The sequence below is a fragment of the Heterodontus francisci genome, chromosome 6 (assembly GCF_036365525.1).
Source record: "Heterodontus francisci isolate sHetFra1 chromosome 6, sHetFra1.hap1, whole genome shotgun sequence".
Taxonomy (NCBI): Eukaryota; Metazoa; Chordata; class Chondrichthyes; order Heterodontiformes; family Heterodontidae; genus Heterodontus; species Heterodontus francisci.
The window spans coordinates 17,432,743-17,453,326 of NC_090376.1; the positions used below are offsets into that span (position 1 = coordinate 17,432,743).

General features: G+C 44.9%; 1 protein-coding gene across 12 annotated transcripts in view; it reads left to right on the top strand.

Moving 5' to 3' along the window:
- The first annotated feature begins 279 nt into the window (after window positions 1-279).
- Window positions 280-20,584, top strand: part of LOC137371154 (P2Y purinoceptor 8-like) — a 35,068-nt gene continuing 14,763 nt past the window's right edge. For 5 of the 12 annotated variants that reach the window (XM_068033198.1, XM_068033194.1, XM_068033202.1 and 2 more), the window contains exon 1: window positions 280-562. The gene's annotated coding sequence lies outside the window, so the exon portion shown is untranslated. Of the gene's footprint in view, window positions 563-1,016; window positions 1,138-1,610; window positions 1,834-13,014; window positions 15,728-20,584 lie in introns of all 12 variants that reach the window. The other 7 variants (XM_068033195.1, XM_068033196.1, XM_068033203.1 and 4 more) reach the window with 5 other exon arrangements.

Consider the following 20,584-nt stretch of genomic DNA (forward strand, 5'->3'; position numbering starts at 1 on the left):
AGGACTAGGTGATGAAACAAACATGTAAAATCTGAAGTAACCACAAAATGGGTGTGTGCACCAGAAGTGGTAACACTGAGAGAGAATTTAAGGAGGCTAATTCCGGGTTCGTGGCAAGACTTCCTGTGAGATTGCAAAGTATTGTTGCAAAATATAGTTTGTTTGCCAGGATATTCATTGCAGATAAGTTAACTTCAAGTTGTCGCAAAACCTGCAAAGAAAACTTGGTTGAAGGCAACTTTCCTTCATAGTGATTATGCATTTCTACATTTTAAAAAAATATACCGCATCTTATCTACAATTTTAAAAAAGTGTAGTTGTGAATGGAAAGAAACTTAAAGTGCAAAAAGCATAGCTTTGATGAAAAGTGCTGACTTGAAATGTGCATGTGGGATTGTTAAATGCTCTTGTGATTTTGATCTGTGACAAATTAGCAATGAAACCAGATGCTTCCTTCTGAAGCGTCATTTCCGACAGGTACATGATATAGTTCTCAAAAGGATCACGCAATGATGCAGATACTACAGTTCTACAGTGTGCCAGTCAATCTCAGACTTGCTAGGTGAGTTTGTCAAGCAGGTTATTCTCTTGCTGTATGTTATATATGTAAAGCTGTCTGCTCTTGTGTACTTGCATGTGGACAGATAAACACAAACATGATTTTTATGCTTCAAATTTCTCATGAACAGCGATCTGTCACGTTTCTGTAACGTGCAGGCTTAGTTCTTAGAGAGACAGGGTATCTTATGTGTGTGTCATTTAACTAAACTTACACAGTGAGATTTGTTCTTTATATTTTTTTTATCACAATTAATGAACAAAATAGCAGCATGAGTTTTCTGTTTAGATCTCCACTTGATAATGCAACATTTTTGGGGAAAGGATGAAATGTGGTGTCTAGTAATGTTGTTGGAAGCATGTGTTTGCGAGGCTGTCAGTAGCGTATAGCAGACCCGGCTCACAGCTGCCTTTTACTTGCAAATGGCTTTTGTTTTTATTCTTTTTTGGTGTGTAAGTTACACGATCATCGCATTGCACATCATCCACATGGCAAGGGAAGCACCAGCCTAACACGGACCCTGCTAGTGGATGAATGAAAAGAATGCAACCCGACATTAGCAATTCCACACCAAGCTGGTAATTATCATATTAATAGAGTTAATATTAATTCCTGTTTAATAGACTCTAATTTTCTGTCACGTATAAGTGACAAGGCTGCTAGGCGGATACAATTTGTATGTGCTGGCTTTGCAGTCAAGATGTTCTTTGCTCCTGATGTAGTGCACTGATTCTTCAATGGTTTGGACTCTATCCTCTGTGGCACACTGCAATGCATGGCTGTCACACCGTGACATTACTTCCTACTTAGAGATTTGTATCAGTTTTCTTTAATAAAGTATTTTTTGTGGCAGAAGCGGGCAGCTTGCATGCTCCCCCACCCCATAACTGCAGGGAAAAGAAAGGGAAGTCACTGCTTTGCCACAAACAGACGTCCCAGCAAACTGCCGCACTGTCTAGCAGGTCTCAACTTTGGTTTAGCATGTGCGTCTGCTCTGCAATCATGTGGCTGTGAGCTTATGAAGGGTGTGCCTAACAAGTGTGTTTTTAAGGTGCTCTGTGACAGCCGTGGCTCAGGAGGTTGACTGCTTTCTTCTGATAAATCCCCACTCCGGATACTTGAGCACAAAATCTAGGCTGGCACTCCTGTGCAACACAGAGGGAGTGCTGCACTGTCGGAGCTGCCATCTTTCGGATGAAATGTTAAGCTGAGGTCCCATCTGCCCTCTCAGGTGGACATAAAAGAACCGCCAGTGCTATTTCGAAAAAGAGCAGGCAAGTTCGCTGATATTTATCTGTCAACCAAGATCACTAAAAAAGCAGATTATCTGGTCATATCTCAATTGCTGTTTGTGGGATCTTCTTGAATGCAAGTTGGGCTCCCGTGTTTTCTACAACAGTGAAGACACTCTCAAGAAAGTGCTCCATTGGCCGTAAAGCACTTTAGGATGTCCTGAGGATGTGAAAGGCACTATATAAATGCAGGTCTTTCTTTTGAGACTTCTTTTTGCCAGATTTCTCCCCTTTTATCCTGATGTCACTGTCTCTTAATAGAAGCTCGATTGCACCTCACTCAAGTGTGGCCACTATTCAAGTGTGAGTCAAGGCAGTGACAGTCAATCAGCTACTCGAGCAAAGAGGAATGAACGACTCAGCTGAGCCCAAACTGAGATGGGTCTTAACCCATCTCCGTTACTATACTGTCATTTGGGGGCGGGGGAATTCACCAGATTGAGTGCAGGCACAGGATTCCCAGCTGGTGTTGTCCTCATCCTCGCCCAGCCCTGAGCAGCTGAGGCAGATTACAGTGCACCTACATCTTCCCTGGCTGCACCGATTCAGCGAGGCGGCCACCTGCACCCTGACTCGATATTTAGTGGGTTTTTTTTGCATCAGTGGAATAGAAATTTGCAGCTTGCCGCTACCATTTGTTTTGGTTGTGGTTGTAGGAAACATGTTGCTTACGTGTGCTTGTGCGTGGGTGGGCTCAGGTAGCTCGTTCAGTTGTGGCTGCTTCAGCCCAGCAGGTGCATTGTGAGTTTTCACAGCTGGCATTTGTAAGAGGATTATAGCAGTGACTACTAATGTCGCTGTGCAACCCCACAGGGATGTCTCTTTTGCAAAGTTCTTGATCACTGCCAGATGTCGAGCTGAATGAAAGCTGTTTCCATGGCGGGGGGGGGTGGTGTGGGTGTTGGTAATAGCATGATGTGATGTGGTCTCACTCCCCATAGTTGTGAGCCTAATATGCATGGCATTATATGAAGGGAAGATTAATTGCTGGACTATTTGCTTCGCACTGCCATTATCCTTGCAAAAACAGGAGCTCGCTATCAACCACCCTGTGAGTTTCGTAACATTGCTGGATTAGTACCGTAAACACAAATTCAACTTGCTGCAAAAAGTTACAGCTGGTATTTCATGGTGCAAGGACCCTGTTAATGAATGATTTACATTCCTGCATTTTCGCTTAATCTTGGAGGCTCAGAAAGGGAACAATTTAAACTGTGGATTCGAATGCCTGCAGGCAGTAAATTGTCCATAATGGTTTTTTAAAATTAACATTTTATTCCTTTTCTTACTTTTCCTTTCTGCCTCTTTTTTCTCTCTTCTCTTAATCCTATCCCTCTCTCCCATTCCTTATTCCTTTTTCTGTATCTGATTGGAATGCAATTCATTCTATTTCCTTCTCCACCTGTTTCTTTATCCTTAAATTTCATCGGTTAAGTTGGGGGACTGGGCACTTTCTCTTATCTCTTCTGTTACCCCTCCTCTTAGCCCACTGGTATATTATTAACTCCTTTCCAACTCTGTATCAGCTCCTTAATGTTTGTTCCCTCACAAAGAAGTCACCTGATTTATCGACAGGTTCTTTTTGATGAAGGTATTGACATCCCAACCCTGACAGAAACATGGTGGTGACTTCTCCCAAACCACCTTCCCCCACACCCCCTGACTCACTGAAGCTTCTTCTCCGAGTTACAGATTCCATTATTTGCCGCAGCCAAATCATGGAGGCAATGGCACCAAATCTCATCTTGGCTTTGCCCTCTACTGATATGCCACATTCTGCTTCTTCATGCACCTTATCCACTTGCATCCCTATCACCTCTTACTAAAAATAATTCCACTTACTACCCTCTGAAGGACCATGTGGAACTTCTCACTAAGATCATCTTTCATGGCCTCTGCACTCAGTGCCACATCAACCTACACCAAGACTTGTCTGATTTCTAAGTCCTTCTGTCTTCACCCAATATCACTCTTCACATTAACATTTTCACCCAAACTGTGGCAAGTGCTCTTAACCCTGTCATCTTACTTAGCCTCTCCATTTCTGAAGTTTTGATTATTGTTAATGTTATCTCCGACCACAACTTCTTTCCCTTACCACCTGCTAGCTTTCTCCAACTCCAGCACCCTTTCCTTCCAACCATGGAGAAAAATAACCAGAGGGCACAGATTTTTAAAAATTGGCAAAAGAACCAGAGAGATGAAGAGGACACTTTTGTTTTATGCAGTGAGTTATTATGATTCGGAATGCACTGCCCGAAATGATGGTGTAAGCAGATTCAGTAGTAACTTTCAAAAAGATAAGTACTTATTTTTTCATGGGGCATGGGTGTTGCTGGCTAGGCCAGCATTTATTGCCCATTCCTAATTGAACTCAGTGGCTTGCTAGGCCCATTTCAGAGGGCATTTAAGAGCCAATCACATTGCTGTGGGTCTGGAATCACATGTAGGCCAGACCAGGCAAGGGCAGCAGATTTCCTTCCCTAAAGGACATTAGATGGGTTTTTAAGACAATGGTCACCATTAGACTAGCTTTTATTAACTTCCAGATTTATTAATTGAATTCAAATGTTATGGTGGGACTTGAACTCATATTCCTAGAGTATTAGAATAAAAGCAAAATACTGTGGATGCTGGAAATCTGAAATAAAAATAAGAAATGCTGGAAATACTCAGCAGGTCTGGCAGCATCTGTGAAGAGAGAAGCAGAATTAACGTTTCAGGTCAGTGACCCCACGGACGGCCCCCTCACTACACAAGCCGCCCCCGCTGGAATATCACCCACCCAGCCCCCCCCCCCCCACCCCCTGACCTACATATCCCCCCCTCCCTCCGCGTCACCGGCGCCCAGTCAATTGGCCCCGGTGAGACCGCATACACTGAGCTTAATTCTGGGACTTCCTCCATTGCTAGTCCTCTCGCTGTGTGTAGTCCCAGCAGTGGCCACTTCTCCTGGTGGCTCTGCTGGGACTGAGGTGCTGCCAGTCTCCTGATTGGCCGGCAGCTCTTCGAGATGGGACGTCCTGCAGCAGGGGGCGGAAGTCCCACCAGAGGTCAGTTAAGGGCTTGGGCCATGTAAAATCATGGTGTGGCTTCCAGGCCTGGCGGAGGTGGGCTCACCCACAACTTTCTGACCAGTGGGCGGGGCCTCTGACCCGATGTAAAATTCCAGCCATAGAGTCATTTGCAGTAGAGAAGGAGGTCATTTGGCACATCGAGTCAATGCTGGCTTTTGGCAGTGCAATCCGGTCAGTCCCACTCCCCTGCTAGATTCCCCTAGTCCTGCAAGTTCATTTCCTTCATGTTCCCATCCAATTCCCTTTTGAAATCATTTATTGTCTCCGCTTCCACCACCCTTGTGGACAGCGAGTTCCAGGTCATTACCAATCACTGCGTAAAAAAATTCTTCCTCACATTCCCCCTGCATCTCTTTCCCAGAACCTCCAAGCTGTGTCTTTTAGTCTTTGTACCATCAGTTAATGGGAACATTTTTTCCTTGTCTAACTTATCTAAATCTGTCATAATCTTGTACATCTCTGTCAAATCTCCCCTTGATCTCCTTTGCTCCAAAGAGAAAACACCCAAATTTTCCAACCTAACCTTGCAACTAAAATCGCCCATCCCTGGAACCATTCTGATAAATCTCCTGTGTGCACTCTCAAAGATCCGCACATCCTTCCTAAAGTGTGGTGACCAGAACTGGACGCAATACGCTAATTCTGGCCTAACCAGAGCTTTACAAAGGTTCAGCATAACTTCCCTGCTTTTGTACTGTATGCCTCTATTTATGAAGCCCAAGATCCCATATGTTTTGCTAACCACTCTCTCAATTTGTCCTGCCACCTTCAAAGATCGATGGCACAGGCACACCCAGATCCCTCTGTTCCTGAACACTCTTTAGAACTGTGCCATTAAGTCTATATTGCCTCACCCTATCCCTTCTGCCAAAATGCATCACCTCACATTTGTCTGTATTAAATTCTATCTGTAGTTGTCTGCCCATTCTGTTGGCCTATCTATGTCATGTTAGAGGTGGTTCATATCATCCTCACTGTTTGCTACTCCTCCAAGGTTGGTATCATTGGCAAATTTTAAAATTCTACTCCGTATCCCAGCTTGTATCTTTCTACCTCAGGTAGAAATCTTTTTCGTGTTAGCCCAACTTGAAAAGAACCAGGGGTTCAAACCATACTCAACATCATCTTCAGTTTAATTACACAAATGAAACTCTTGGGGGAGAATTTTTCAAAGTCTGGACTGTCCCTTCACCACAAAGTGACAAGCTTGTGTTATCAACATGACTCCCCATGGCCACACAATCAATAACCAGAATGAAACCTTTCTAGTCTTTAGGTCACAGTGAATATATTTTCAGTTAAAAGCAGGCAGCTTCTTTGATATCCTGTAAATGCACTATGATGGTGACATGACAAGATTTAACACATTTAAGGTATTCACACATCAGATACTGTGGGTGCAAAATTCAGTCATAGTGCCATCTCTACCAATTGAACCCCCCCCCCGCCCCCCCCCGCTCCCTCAACCCACCACCCACTTGGGGGGGGGGGGGTGCTGTGCTGCTTCTGGTCATTTAAAGGGCCATGTACCCAATTTACAGGTCAGGTAATTTTGAAGAACTTCTGCTATTACTGAGTGTCTGCAAGCACTCTGGAGTGTTTTTGGAGTTGGTTTTGACAGCCTGGTGCTTACAATCAGGGAGGACAGAGGAATACCTGACATAGGTCTGGGGGCTGTGTTGGCAGTGCCTCTTGGTCTGTAACGGAGAGAGGATGCAGAAAAGGAAAACTTTGCAAAGAGAAAGAAGCAAGAGGAGGGAGAGAAGAGGCATCCTGGACTCCATATAACTGGACGGGCTATCAGAGAGAAGAATATAATGGCTCTGTTTTCAGAGATACAACTTCCCTATATCTTTTCCCACCCTTATATCCATTTAAGACACCCAATCACAATGTCCCCTTGGCCACTATCCAACAATAAAAGCCACCAACAGAAGCCTTTACAAATCATCTTTATCCAACAACACATGCAATTATAAAAACAACAATGAACTACACACTCTTGAATAAAAGCAAAATACTATGGATGCTGGAAATCTGAAATAAAAACAAGAAATGCTGGAACCACTCAGCAGGTCTGGCAGCATCTGTGGAAAGAGAAGCAGAGTTAACGTTTCGGGTCAGAGACCCTTCTTCGGAACCTCTTGAGCTTTCCTCCAGTGTCTGTCTTGCACATGCCCTTGTCTATCCTAGTGCTCGTACACAATGCTACCCCAGTGGCTGCAGCATGACTGGTGGAAGGCTGCTGACTTTCACTGGTGGAGACTGCAGATGGTCTTCCAGGACGACCTTGCGCAGCTCTGGACCTTGAGGGCTGCCTTCTGACTGCAGCACCCTGGCGTGGGTGGCAGCAGTCAGGGTTGGCTGGCTGATAGGCAGCAGCAAGGGCACTAATGGAGTGGCAGTGGTGGGAGCACCGATGCTATCGTTCTGAGGGATAGTGGGAAGTTTGTGCTTCACGGTGTCACTGCCAATCCCTCAGGGTGACACCTCTGTAAGCCCAGTAATCAGTTGCAGGACAGATTGCTGGACTGCATAGAGTCGTAGAGTTATACAGCACAGAAACAGGCCTATTGGCCCATCGTGTCTGTGCCGGCCATCAAACACCTATCTATTCTAATCCCATTTTCCAGCACTTGGCCCTTAGCCTTGTATGTTGTGGCGTTTCAAGTGCACATCTAAATACTCCTTAAATGTTGTGAGGGTTCCTGCCTACCACCCCTTCAGGCAGTGTGTTCCAGATTCCAACCACCCTCTGGGTGAAAAAAGTGTTCCTCAAATCCCTCTAAACCTCCTGCCCCTTACCTTAAATCTATGCCCCCTGGTTATTGATCCCTCTGCTAAGGGAAAAAATTTCTTCCTATTTATCCTATCAATGCCCCTCATAATTTTGTATACCTCAATCAGGTCCCCACTCAGCCTTATCTGCTCTAAGGAAAACAACCCCAGCCTATCCAGTCTCTCTTCATAGCTGAAATGCTCCAGCCCAGGCAACATCCTGGTGAATCTCCTCTGCACCCTCTCCATTGCAATCACATCCTTCCTATAGTGTGGTGACCAGAACTGTACACAGTACTCCAGCTGTGGCCTAACTAGCGTTTTATACAGCTCCATCATAACCTCCCTGCTCTTATATTCTATGCCTCAGCTAATAAAGGCAAGTATCCCATATGCCTTCCTAACCACCTTATCGACCTGTGCTGCTGCCTTCAGTGATCTATGGACAAGTACACCAAGGTCCCTCTGACCTTCAGATTTCCTAGGGTCCTACCATCCATTGCATATTCCGTTGCCTTGTTAGTCCCCCCAAAATGCATCACCTCACACTTCTCAGGATTAAATTCCATTTGCCACTGCTCTGCCCATCTTACCAGCCCATCTATATCATCCTGTAATCTAAGGCTTTCTTCCTCACTATTTACAACACCACCAATTTTCATGTCATCTGCAAACATACTGATCATACCTCCTATGTTCACGTCTAAATCATTAATGTACACTACAAGAAGCAAGGGCCCCAGCACTGATTCCTGCAGTACACCACTGTAGCAAGAGCCTGAATGACCATCTGAGTACGGAGATCCATAACAATGATGGGAACAGTCTCAGCCTGTGTGGCACCAAGCAGGGTTTACATGGCAATAGACATGGATTTCATGACCTCAGTCTGAGCTTCACTGCAGCACTGAGATGTCGGATGGCTTCTGCCTGTACTGCAGTGGAAATTGAGACAGATGCCACCACATGCTGCATTATAATTGGGTCGGCTAGTGCTGTGAAGAAGCTGGCCACCACTTCCACAGTGGAATGAATGGGCTCCCAGCTCTGCATGATGCCATGTTGGAGCTGGACTCCTCCATCCTCTTTGGCTGTGGCAGTAAGCTTGCCAATGCACACAGCATATCATTGTTTATCCTCATCATTTTCCTATAGGCTGCCGCACCTGAGCCCACTGCAGCAGATCTCAGCTGCAACCTTGCCCTCCAGGAAGCTGGCACAAGAGTTACCCCTTCCATCTGGTTTGGCTGCAACCCACTTGGGCCCAATAACTCACCATGTGCAGATCACGACTCTGTACTCTCCTTTAAAGTACACACAGTGCCGATATCTGAACTGGTGGCTGTGGCTGTCACATCATGTGCCTTTGGCTCCTTGTCACTGGTACGCAGGTGCTCTTCCTTTTCCTCTTGTGTATGATGTGGCTGGCCATCTACAAGGTTCAGCTCCAATTGCCACTCATTACATTTTTACCAGGGTTTCCATTACTCAGACATTTTGGCTCTGGGGCCAGTTTCTCTTCAACCAAATTTCACAAGCAAACTGTGCAAAATCCGGGCACTATCCAGGGATTTGTGGCAGTTGAGGAGGTTGCAGAGCATGCAAACTATGGCACAGAGTGCGATCTCTGCATAAATTCAAATCCCTCGGTCGGTCCATCCCTTCCATTTGTTGAAAGTGGGAGATTGACAGCCCTCCCACCTATCAGAACCCACTGACACACAGCCCCATCCACTTTATTGACCAACTGCAGTGCAGTTCAAGGTCATGTGTCTCACAATTTGAACACACACAGCTGTTATTAGTTAGAGCATTCATTCAGCGACATGTTTTGTGAACTGGGTACTCTCAGGGACTCAATACCTCATCTGGGAATTGTTCCCAGAAAATAGCCACCCTATCCTATTGGAAGGATGACGCCACTCTGGTGTCTATTAAGATCCTTTGGAAAATAAATTTGAAGAGTTTCAAGCCAGTTACGACTAATGGGCATGGAGGGAAATATTGAAATATATTATGTAGCAACATTCATTCCACCATTCTTTTTTGCTCTGCTCTAAAGCATCAAAATTGAATTTAAACATTTTCAATCAGATGGCTTCATAGCGAACTGTAGTCAGTGCAGCAGAAATACAAGGAGGCAAGAATCAAGAGGTAGAAGAGAATATGAACATTTGTTGTGCGTAAGCTATTGAAATTGCAATGCATGCCTTAATTGCTTTCTATGAGACAGAGTGATATCTACATTACATCAGCGACTACATTTCCAAAGCACTTCACTGACTGTAAAGCTCTTTGAGACATCCTGAGATTGTGATAAGCACTATATAAATCCAAGTCAGAAGACCTTGAAATCGGACTGGTCAGTACCTGTTCTTCAAGGGTGAAATGGCCTCCTAATCCGTAAATATAATGAATGGGAAACAGAAATGCACTGCACAGCATATTGGTAAATGCCAAAATAATTCGGCATGCAGTGCCCATGCTTGAAACAGGTGATAGGCCCTTTGCACATGATGATTGAGATGATTGCCTGTTTTAGAAACTGCCCACTTTTCATTGCCATTTGACTGCACAATACCAGCTTTACATCCAGCCCTATATTGTTAACTGGTGTTTTAACCAACTGAAAAAATATAAGCTTGGGAAATCCTGCTGTCAGTGCTATCATTGGAGCATTTAATGAGATCATATCACGCTCCTCTCTCTCTTGTTTTAAAGTCTCCATTAAAATATTGGAGAGAGAATCTGGATATGAATCTTTAAGGGCTTACATGATGATATCAGTGACAGTTGCTTCTAACCTGTAGATATTTAAGGGCCCGATTAGACAGAGGTCTATGTTAATGTGTTTTGAGGGAGTTAAAATTTTTTATTTCTTTATTTTTATGCCTCCTGCCTCCAGAATGTTAGCAGAATTTCAGGATGTTGTGTAATATTTTGCTGAGCGGTGAGTTCCTGAGAAATAATGTGCAATTTTGTTGGTCTTTTGAAACCAAAATGCTGAGATGGAGATATCCCTCACACTTCATAATTGTGCTCTTCGCAAACATGCTTTGTCTTTATATAAGATAGACTGTTACGACCAGGTAAGAAAGAGGTCTAGGGTTCCCTTTCAGCCTTCCGGCACAAACAGGCTTTCTTAGAAGAAAGAAGAAAAGTTGAAATTTGTTAAACTTCAACTCTAATTCGGTTAACACCTACAGATACACACCGTGCCCCACACTAGCATGCATACGCAATACACACATGCAAATAGAAATAGAAAAGAGCAGCAGAAAAATAAAGTGGAAAGGTTTGAGGCAATGTCTGAAGAGTTGTTGTTACGGTTCTTCGAGCTCATTGTAAAGTCCTTGATTGTAGGTAGATCTTGCTTTTCATTGGTGCCTAGTAATCTTCTTAAACCTTGTTCGCTGCAGGAGACTTTTCTCTCCTGGAGTTCATATGTCTTCAGTGGATTCAGAGGCTTGTGAGAAAGAAATGGGAGCAGACAGGAGAGAGATCTTCTCAGTCCAGGAGCAAACACCTTTCCTTTTCAAACAGTTTGTACAAATTCCAAAACTCAGGTTGCCCAGCAGGTTAGTCATGTGACTAGCCACTTTGACCATGTCCGTTTGTGTATTCGGCCATCTTAGCAGTCAACCTGGAATGTGAGCTCCCCCACGTTCAATGTCTGGTGATCAAAAGTCCATTGTGGGTTGAATGTCAGGGAATGGCTGCTTTGTCCTTCCAAACACTGTCTGTTAATATGCAAATGTCTTTTTCAGCCATGGCTGATCTGTTTAACAAGTCCTCCTCTCACTCCAGTAACAGTTTAAAATCAATGTTCATGACAAAATTAATGTGCCTCTTTCTTGGCAGGTGGGGGCCTAGCATGACACAGGTGCTCATTGAAATATACAGTTTCAAAGTTAACAGGGCAATGCTTGCTTTGGCAAAGGAATGATGTCCTCCAATTGCTTCACTCTTATAAAATCAATTGTATTTACATTCCACTGCAGGAAGTAGCTGGACTGATGAAAGAGAATGGGAACTATTTACTTACAGGGAACTTGCTTCACTGCTGCATTATGTTTTGGAGAATATTCTACTCTGCATACAGTCCTTGCACATAATGGACCCTGGGCCTGAAATTCCTGGCTTTGGAGAATATTTCCTCCCATGGATGGGTGTGGGGATCAGGAATTTGGGGCACAACACAACTGTTCTAGTATTAGGTCTGCCTCAGCTGAAGTGTCCCTTTAAATTCTAATGGGGGTGGGGATGGGAGATGGATGTGGGATTATGGTGAATTATCTGCCTGCCCCTCATGCCAAAGGGGGCACATTTGATAGAGTTCCATGGTACCATGGGAAATTCTGCCCATTTTGCCCTTATAAGGCCTCAGGGGAGCTCAAGCCAACTGAGAGCTGCCACACATTCACTGTGGTCCTTGTGGAATCCCAAACCCTTATTAAGGTAAAGCAATCAATTCCACAGTGGATTGATTGCCTTCTTCAATAGATTCCCACGAATCAGTGGAGATGTCACATTTTATCAGTGAAGCTTTAACGACATCCTTGTAGCGTTTCCTCTGCCCTCCTGGTAGCCTCTTGCCGTGACGGAGCTCGGAGTAGAAAGCTTGTTTTGGGAGTCTTGTGTCAGGCATACGGACAATGTGGCCCACCCAAAGTAACTGATTAGCCATGACCAGTGTCGCGATACTGGGGATGTTGACCTGAGAGAGGACACAGATATTGGGGCTCCTGTCCTGCCACTGAATTTGTAGGATCTTGCGGAGGCACCACTGGTGGCAGAGCTTTGATATGTCTGCTGTACAGTGTCCGTGTTTCTGACGCATACAGGAGGGCAGGAAACACTGCAGCCCTGGAGACAATGAGTTTGATGCCAGGTTTGAGGTCTTTGTCGTCAAACACTCTTTTCCTCAGATGACTGAAGGCTGCGCTGGCACACTGGAGGCGATGCTGAGTTTTATCGTCGATGTCTGCCCTTGTTGAGAAGAGGCTCCCAAGGTATGAGAAGTGATTCGCATTGTCCAGTGGTTCGTCGTGGATCTTGATAGTCAAGGGGCAGTATTGTGCTCTGAGAGTAGGCTGGTAAAGGACCTTTATCTTCCAGATGTTTAGCTTAAGGCCCATTCTTTCATACGCCTCCGTGACTACATCGACAATGGTTTGAAGCTCGGCCTCAGAGTGTGCGCATATGCAAGCGTTGTCATCATACTGCAGCTCGATGACAGAGGTTGGAGTGGCCTTGGTTTTGGACTGGAGGCAATGTGGGTAAAATAGTTTTCTGCTTGGTCTGGCAGGGAGCTTCGAGGAGATGAGACCGTCACAGCAAGAGGCTACCAGGAGGGCAGAGGAGACGGTACAAGGATGTCCTTAAAGCCTCCCTGCAAAAATGTGACATCGCCACTGATTCGTGGGAATCTCTTGCCCAAGATCTCCCAAAATGGAGAAGAAGCATCCGCAAAGGTGCCAGCCAGTTCGAACAACGTTGATATGTCCAGGCAGTAACCAAGTCCAAACAGCAGAAGGAGCGTTCGGAATTTCGAGCATCCCATTCACTCGCCTCACCAAACATCACCTGCCCCACTTGTGGCAGAGTGTGCGGATCCAGAATTGGACTATTCAGTCACCTAAGGACCCACAATACTGGAGTGGAAGAAAGTCATCCTCGTTCCTGAGGGACTGCCTAAGAAGAAGAAGATGTAACATGATCTTCCAGCATTGTATCAGCTGAAATTATTGACTTCTTTTTCAATTTCATCTCCTTCTAAATGTGTGTCGTCTTTCTGTTAATATTCCCCAAACCAAACCTTAAATCACTCTGATTTACATTAAAGGCGGGCTCGGGTCAGCAAATGAAACCCGACCCGAGCCCAACAGAACCACATGTGACCTGAGCCCGACCCAGCCCGAGTCCTTTCATTTTTTCCCACACCTGACCCGACCTGACCTGACCATCAGTTAACCTAGCTTCCATTTTTCACTTTATTGCTTATCTGCACAAGCTTAAAAAAACTGTAACAAAACCACCTTTCAAGTCCAAAAGTATATTAACATTGGAGCCACATACCGGAGATGGTGATAGAGCGTGTCCAACCCGGCCCGACCCGACCCCACCCGAGCCCGAATGCCAGACCCGGAGGAGCGACACGGGTCGTCGGGTTCGGATCGGGTATCTCTGCACTAATTGACATTACAATTTGGAACCTTCGCAGAAGAGGGCACATATTTCAGATTTCTAGAAGAATGAAGGAGGTATTAAGTGATGTTTTTATATAGCAGCAACTTGCATTTATATAGCATCTTTAACATTGTAAAACATCCCAAGGCACTTCATAGAATCATTATCAAACGAAATTTGATACCGAACCAAGTAAAGAGATATTAGGACAGATTACCAGAAGCTTGGTCAAAGAGGTAGATTTTAAGGAGCGTCTTAAAGCTGCAAAGAGAGGCACAGAGGCAGAGAGGATTAGGGAGAGTTTTTCAGAGATTAAGGCCGAGGCAGCTGAAGGCAGGGCCACTGACGGTGGAGTGTTGAAAATGAGAGATGTGCAATAGGCCAAGATTGAAGGAACACAGAAATCTCAGAAAGTTGTAGGGCTGGAGGAGTTTACAGAGATAGGGAGAGAAAATGCCATGGAGGATTTTAAAATAAAGGCATTTTTTTTTTACTGGGAACCAATATAGGTCAGTGAGCACTGTAATAATGGTTAAACGGGACTTGGAACAAGTTAAGGTATGGGCAGCAGATTGCCTTTGCTTTCATATAGAGCTTTTAATGTAGAAAATTATTCCAAGCCACCTCACAGAGTTTTCTGGAAAATGGCCATCCAAGAGATTTAAAGGGGTGACCAAACACCTGACCAAAGAAATGGGTTTTAAGGAGAGACTTGTTGATGTAGAGAAGGAGGAGGGTTTTAGGAAGGGAATTCCAAAGCATGGCACCTAGGCGGCTGAAGGCAAGGGCCTCAATAACAGGGCAATAGGAGGAGCAGAGGAACATAGATCAGGAGGAAAATTGTAGGGCTGGTGCAGATTACAGAGCAAAGAAGGAACACAGCCTTGGATGGACTTAAACACCAGGACGAGAATTTTAAATCTGAAATATGGAGGACTGGGAGCCAATATAGGTCAGCAAGGATTGTATGTGATAAGTATGTTGATTTGGTGTGGTGTAAGATACAGGAAGCAGAGTTTTAGATGAGTTACAGGTGACAAATACATGATGGGACCTCAGTGGCAGATGAGTTCAGGTAGGTGACAATACGGAGCTAGAATTAGGTTGGCTTTGAGATGAAGATTTGGGGGCGGAAATTAACTTCTGGCCTTTTCCTATAGGCCATTGCACCATGCCATCTTTCGGAAAACAAGGCCAGAGGCCCATTATCCCTTACCCTTCACCCACCCTCACACTACCTCACAGAACAGGCACTACTGAATTTCCAGGCCAAATGCGCCACTAGAAACAGTGGTGGAAGCAGAATCCATAATAGCTTTTAATAGGAAAGTGGATAAAAATGTTAAAGTATAGCAGTAAATGACAAGGAAACACTGTCAGAGAGCTGACACCATCATGATGGGCCAAATGGTCTCCATCTGTACTGTAAAATTCTATAACTCTCAGAATGTCATAACCAGCTGAGCCATACTTTGGTGGGTCAACGTTAACACTTCTTGCTGGTAGGGAAATGGGCTCAGATCACTCCTTTAATATCCAGACTAATTTTCATTCCTAGTGGATGGGAAATACTAAAATAAACCCCCTGGTCTAGAAATGCATGACACCTCTGATGATTTGCTGAAGAAGGTTGTTAACTCCCACTTGGGAAAGACCCAGGTTTTTTTTGCTTGACAAATGTTGAAGTAGTTTCATTACAAAACAGAGGAAACTGGCTATGGCTCTGTGAGCTTATTTTATTTCTGATGTGCGAGTCCCAATGATGGTATACTTATCTAATGTCAGCGAAATGTCTTTATGAAGTTTACGGAGCAGTTTTCCCAGTTCTTAAGGTAAGAACAATCACCTTTTCATATTATATCCCACAAAAACCTCATTACAGTTGAAGGCTCTGGGAACTTAGGAAATGGGTTAAACTGTGGTTAAGTCAAGTTTGGAATTGTGAGTTCTTTTTACTCATTGTTAACCTCAACATCAAAATTAATGTACAATAGTCCTCTTCATGGCATTATTAAACTATATTTCTTACCTGGGACTCAGTCCCTTGGATACTTGGATACTATGCGAATCCGTAAGCTTAAATTAGGTTTCTGTATTAAATGAGGAAACAGAAAATAACTGAGTTTTTTTTTCAGATAAGAATTTAAACAAGACATGATATAGAGGCTAGATTTAAAACTTACCCAAGTAAGACAGAAATTTGTTTGGGCCCTCTTTTTGGCCCATACTGAGTGTTACACAGGCAGTGAGGCACAATAAGAGTCATAGAGTCATACAGCATAGAAACAGGCCCTTCGGGCCACCGCGTCCACGCCGACCATAATGTCTATCTATACTAATCCCACCTGCCTGCATTAATTCCATATCCCTCTATGCCTTGCTCATTCAAGTACCTGTCCAGATGCCTCTTTAATGTTGCTACTGTTCCTGCCTCCACCACCTCCTCAGGCAGCTCATTCCAGATACCCACTATTCTTTGTGAAAAATTTACCCTTTTGATCCCCTTTAAACCTCCTCCCTCTCACCTTAAATCTATGCCCTCTAGTTTTAGTCACCCCTACCATGGGAAACAGACTCTGGCTATCTACCCTATCTATACCTCTCATAATTTTATATACCTCTAACATGTCCCCTCTCAGCCTCCTTCGCTCCAGGGAAAACAGACCCAGCCGATCTAATCTCTCTTTAGAACTCAAGCCCTTCAAACCAGGCAACATCCTTGTGAATTTTTTCTGCACCCACTCTAGCTTAATCACATCTTTCCTGTAGTGCAGCGACCAGAACTGCGCACAGTACTCCAAATGCGGCCTAACCAACGTTATGTACAACTGTAACATGACGTCCCAACTTTTGTACTCAAGAGGGCTGAGGCTGGCTTGAAATTGGGCCATAAAATGGTAATGAGGTCCGAGACTACGTTTTATGCGTGAGGTGCCTGTCGTGCCTTCAGAGTCAATTTGTGCATTTGAACTTCATCTTATTGAATGGTGAAGCAGGCTCAATGGAACGTATGGTCTCCTCCTGCTTGTATTTCATCTGGGCCACTTGCCTTGTCAGTGTGGTACAAAAGTAAGTCCCAGGAGATGGATCGCAGCCGACAATCGATGGCGACTACTATGGTGTCAGGGGTGCAGTAAAATTGGCATTCAAAAAATACAAAATTTTAGTTGGTGGCCACTGAAGAATCTTGAGTGAGGCAGACCCAACTCCTGCCCTGTTCATCTGGCCCAATTTCACACAGGAGCCCTCTTGTCTGTCTGTTACCAATGGACCTGGGAATTCATCAAGGCCTGGAAAGAGGAAATGGAGAAAATGGTGAGTAGTTAGTAGCTAGAGGCATTAACAGAAATAAAGAAAGACTTGCATTTATATAGCACCTTTTACAATCTCAGGATGTCGTGAAGCGCTTTGCAGCCAATGATGTATTTTAGAAATGTAGTCACTTGTAATGCAAGAAACACAGCAGCCAAATTGTGTACAGCAAGCTCCCAGAAACAGCAACGGTCAGCTAATCTGTTTTTGGGATGTTGGTTGGGCAGGAGTCGGGTCTGTCTCACTTAAGATTCTTCAGCGGCCACCAACTAAAATTTTTTGAATGCCAATTTTACTGCACCCCTGACTCCATATTGGCAAAGAACTCCAGGAAAACTTGTCTATTCTCTCAAATTGTGCCATGGGATCTTTTATGCTTGCCTAAGAGAGCAGACGGGGCTCTCTCTGTCCATGATACCAGTGGCAGCCTCTTCAGCAGATCGGAATATGTGAAGGGATGGATTCCCTCCTCCTCTACGGGTCCGTTCACTGGCATCGTGCAGTGGTTTGTTCTGTGAAGAAAAAGAAGCCTGTTAGTGATTGGCACGCTGTAGACTTCTGAAACTTGCGTTTGAGGACAAAATAGTCTGTCTGAAAGCTTGTGTGCACACAGTTGCATGCAGGTGGGGGCATTAATTATTTTTCTGCACTGTTTCCAGGTGTGAAGGGCTACACCATGGGCATTTACACTTTTAGCCACCTTGGACCATGCTTCCCTAGCAGTATGGTAGATAATCTTCCTCCCATCTGACTAAAAAAATATATTCTCCCCTTTTCTCTCTACTCCTTACCACGTCAACTAAAGCCTCCAGGGCATAATTGGAGATTCTGGGCACTGTCTGAGTCACAGTTTAGGGAAAATTAGAAAAGAAAGTTGAAGACCAATTATCATAGTCGCGTGTATCAAATAAAGAAAGGAGAAGTTACAATGGAAAGAGAGACTGATGGTGAAAGATTAAGGGACATGTGGTTTCTTGTATTGTGCCCAGGAGTACAAGGGAGGTGGAAGTGCCTACCCAGATTGGTGAAAATATTGAAACATCACATGGCACCGGATTTTATAGACAGTGACGAATAGCAGTGAAAAAAAAAGAAATGTTTCTCATGATAGGGGCAACTAGTTTCTTGAGATGCAACATATTGAAAATGAAAATGGTCTCAAGTAAAGCAAATTGTTTGAAATTTCCCCCAGTGTCATTCAGAGAGAGGGAAATTCCTATCCAAATGATACAAAACTGATTCAGGGGCAGACTGAACTGAGAACAGAAAATAGTCAATTCTGAAGTTAGAACAGGATAACAGAGTCTTCAGAAATCCAATTGCCTGATTAAGTTGCAGCTTTTACGCCAAACACAATTAAAGTTACCCTTGACATAGTTTATATTTGAACTTTAAAACTCGATTTAGAACTGAACTTTTGGGTTAACTATCTTATACTCACTAAGGTTACTTGTTGGAAAAGAGGGGGTATTTTCTGGGCAATGAGATCGTCACTGCTGATGCAGATAAGGTGTGGATTTTCCCAGCCCCATGGAGATGGGTTTGGAGGTCGTGAGGGGTGGTGGGGCCGGGAAAATAGAGGGGAGCGGCACCAAGACCACTTTCCCATGCATTCCCGCCTCCAGGAAGAGATGGGCAGACAATTAATCAAATTAAAGCCCCACATAGGGGCCATTTTGTGCCAGCACCAGTATTTTACATCAATGCAGTTCCACCTTCACCACCACCCCGTCATGTGCAGAGGCTGCCAGCTCAATCGAGGTGGCGTCTGGCGGTAGTCCAGGGGGCCCATCAGAGCCGGAAGCTCCGTGTCCCAATGACGGAGCTGCAGGGAAGAAAGGCCACAACCGTGACCATGAATAGGCTGTGGAGGGGTTTCTTCTCCAACGCGATGGCTGGCTTAAGGCCTGTTTAATTAATAACTTCAATGCAGGCAACCGAGGGTGCCTCCATGTTGAGGCACCCTCCCGCTCACCTGCCTGCGTCAGCAGCACCCAACTCTCCCGATGGAGCTGCCAGCCTGACATCGCTGCCAGCCCTCTGATTGGTCCATCAGTATCAGGAGCCCGCCTGCCCTGCTTGTTAGGATAGCAAGTGCAGAGACAGCCAATTAGGAGGCCACCTCCCAGGAAGTTGCACTGATAACGTGGGCAGGCTCAGGATCCCCATGTGCACTCAATGTTGGAGTGCCGATGCCTGCCAGAAACACCAGCCTGGGAGATCAAGTGGAAATCCATTTCACTGGATTCCTCCTCAAATCGCAATGTGTGCTATTTTCGTGCTGGCCTTATCAGCTGACCTAAAGTGCTCTCACACTTAAATAAGAGATAAAAGCCCCTCTCCCACCCACCCATCCCCAATGACCATTTAATGTCTTTCCACACAGAAAAAACATTTTCTTCCGATCACCAATTTTGCCCCCCAGACTTTGTTACCTTTGCCCTTCAACTCCTTCCCACCAAACTCAGCCAATAGAATAAAAGCAAAATACTGTGGATGCTGGAAATCTGAAATAAAAACAAGAAATGCTAGAAATACTCAGCAGGTCTGGCAGCATCTGTGCAAAGAGAAGCAGAGTTAACGTTTCGGGTCAGTGACCCTTCATCGGAACTGACAAATATTACAAAAGTCACAGGTTATAAGCAAGTGAGGTGAGGGTGGGGCAAGAGATAACAAAGGAGGTGTAGATTGGACCAGGCCACATAGCTGACCAAAAGGTCACGGAGCAAAGGCAAACAATATGTTAATGGTGTGTTGAAAGACAAAGCACTAGTACAGATTAGGTGTTAATACACTGAATATTGAACAGCAGCAAGTGCAAACCTGAAAAAAAACAGTGGGTAAGCTTCACTTCCCTCTGACCCCACCACTTCTGATCTGACCCCTTGCCGTGTATTATACCCTCTGACCTCCCCCTCTCTGATGCTGAGCGTTCTGTCCTCAGCAAAGGTCTCAGTTTTATCCCCTTACGCCCCCACCTCAATGAATTTCGCGCTCGGCATGACGTTGAGCTCTTCTTCTGTCACCTCCATCTCCGGGCTCACTTCTTTGACCAGGAGTCTACCCCCCGACCAGCAGACCCATTCACCCGCCTCCAGCATTCTCCCTCTACCTGGACCCCTCCCCCTGGCCTCTTACCCGCTCTTGATCTCTTCATTGAAAACTGTCGGCGAGACATTGGTCATCTCAATTTCTCTGCCCCCCTCACTCACTCTAACCTGTCCCCCTCTGAAATTGAGGCACTCCGTTCTCTCAGGTCTAACCCCGACATGGTCATCAAACCTGCAGACAAGGGTGGTGCTGTTGTCGTATGGCGTACCGACCTCTATCTTGCAGAAGCTCAACGCCAACTCACGGACACTTCTTCCTACCTCCCT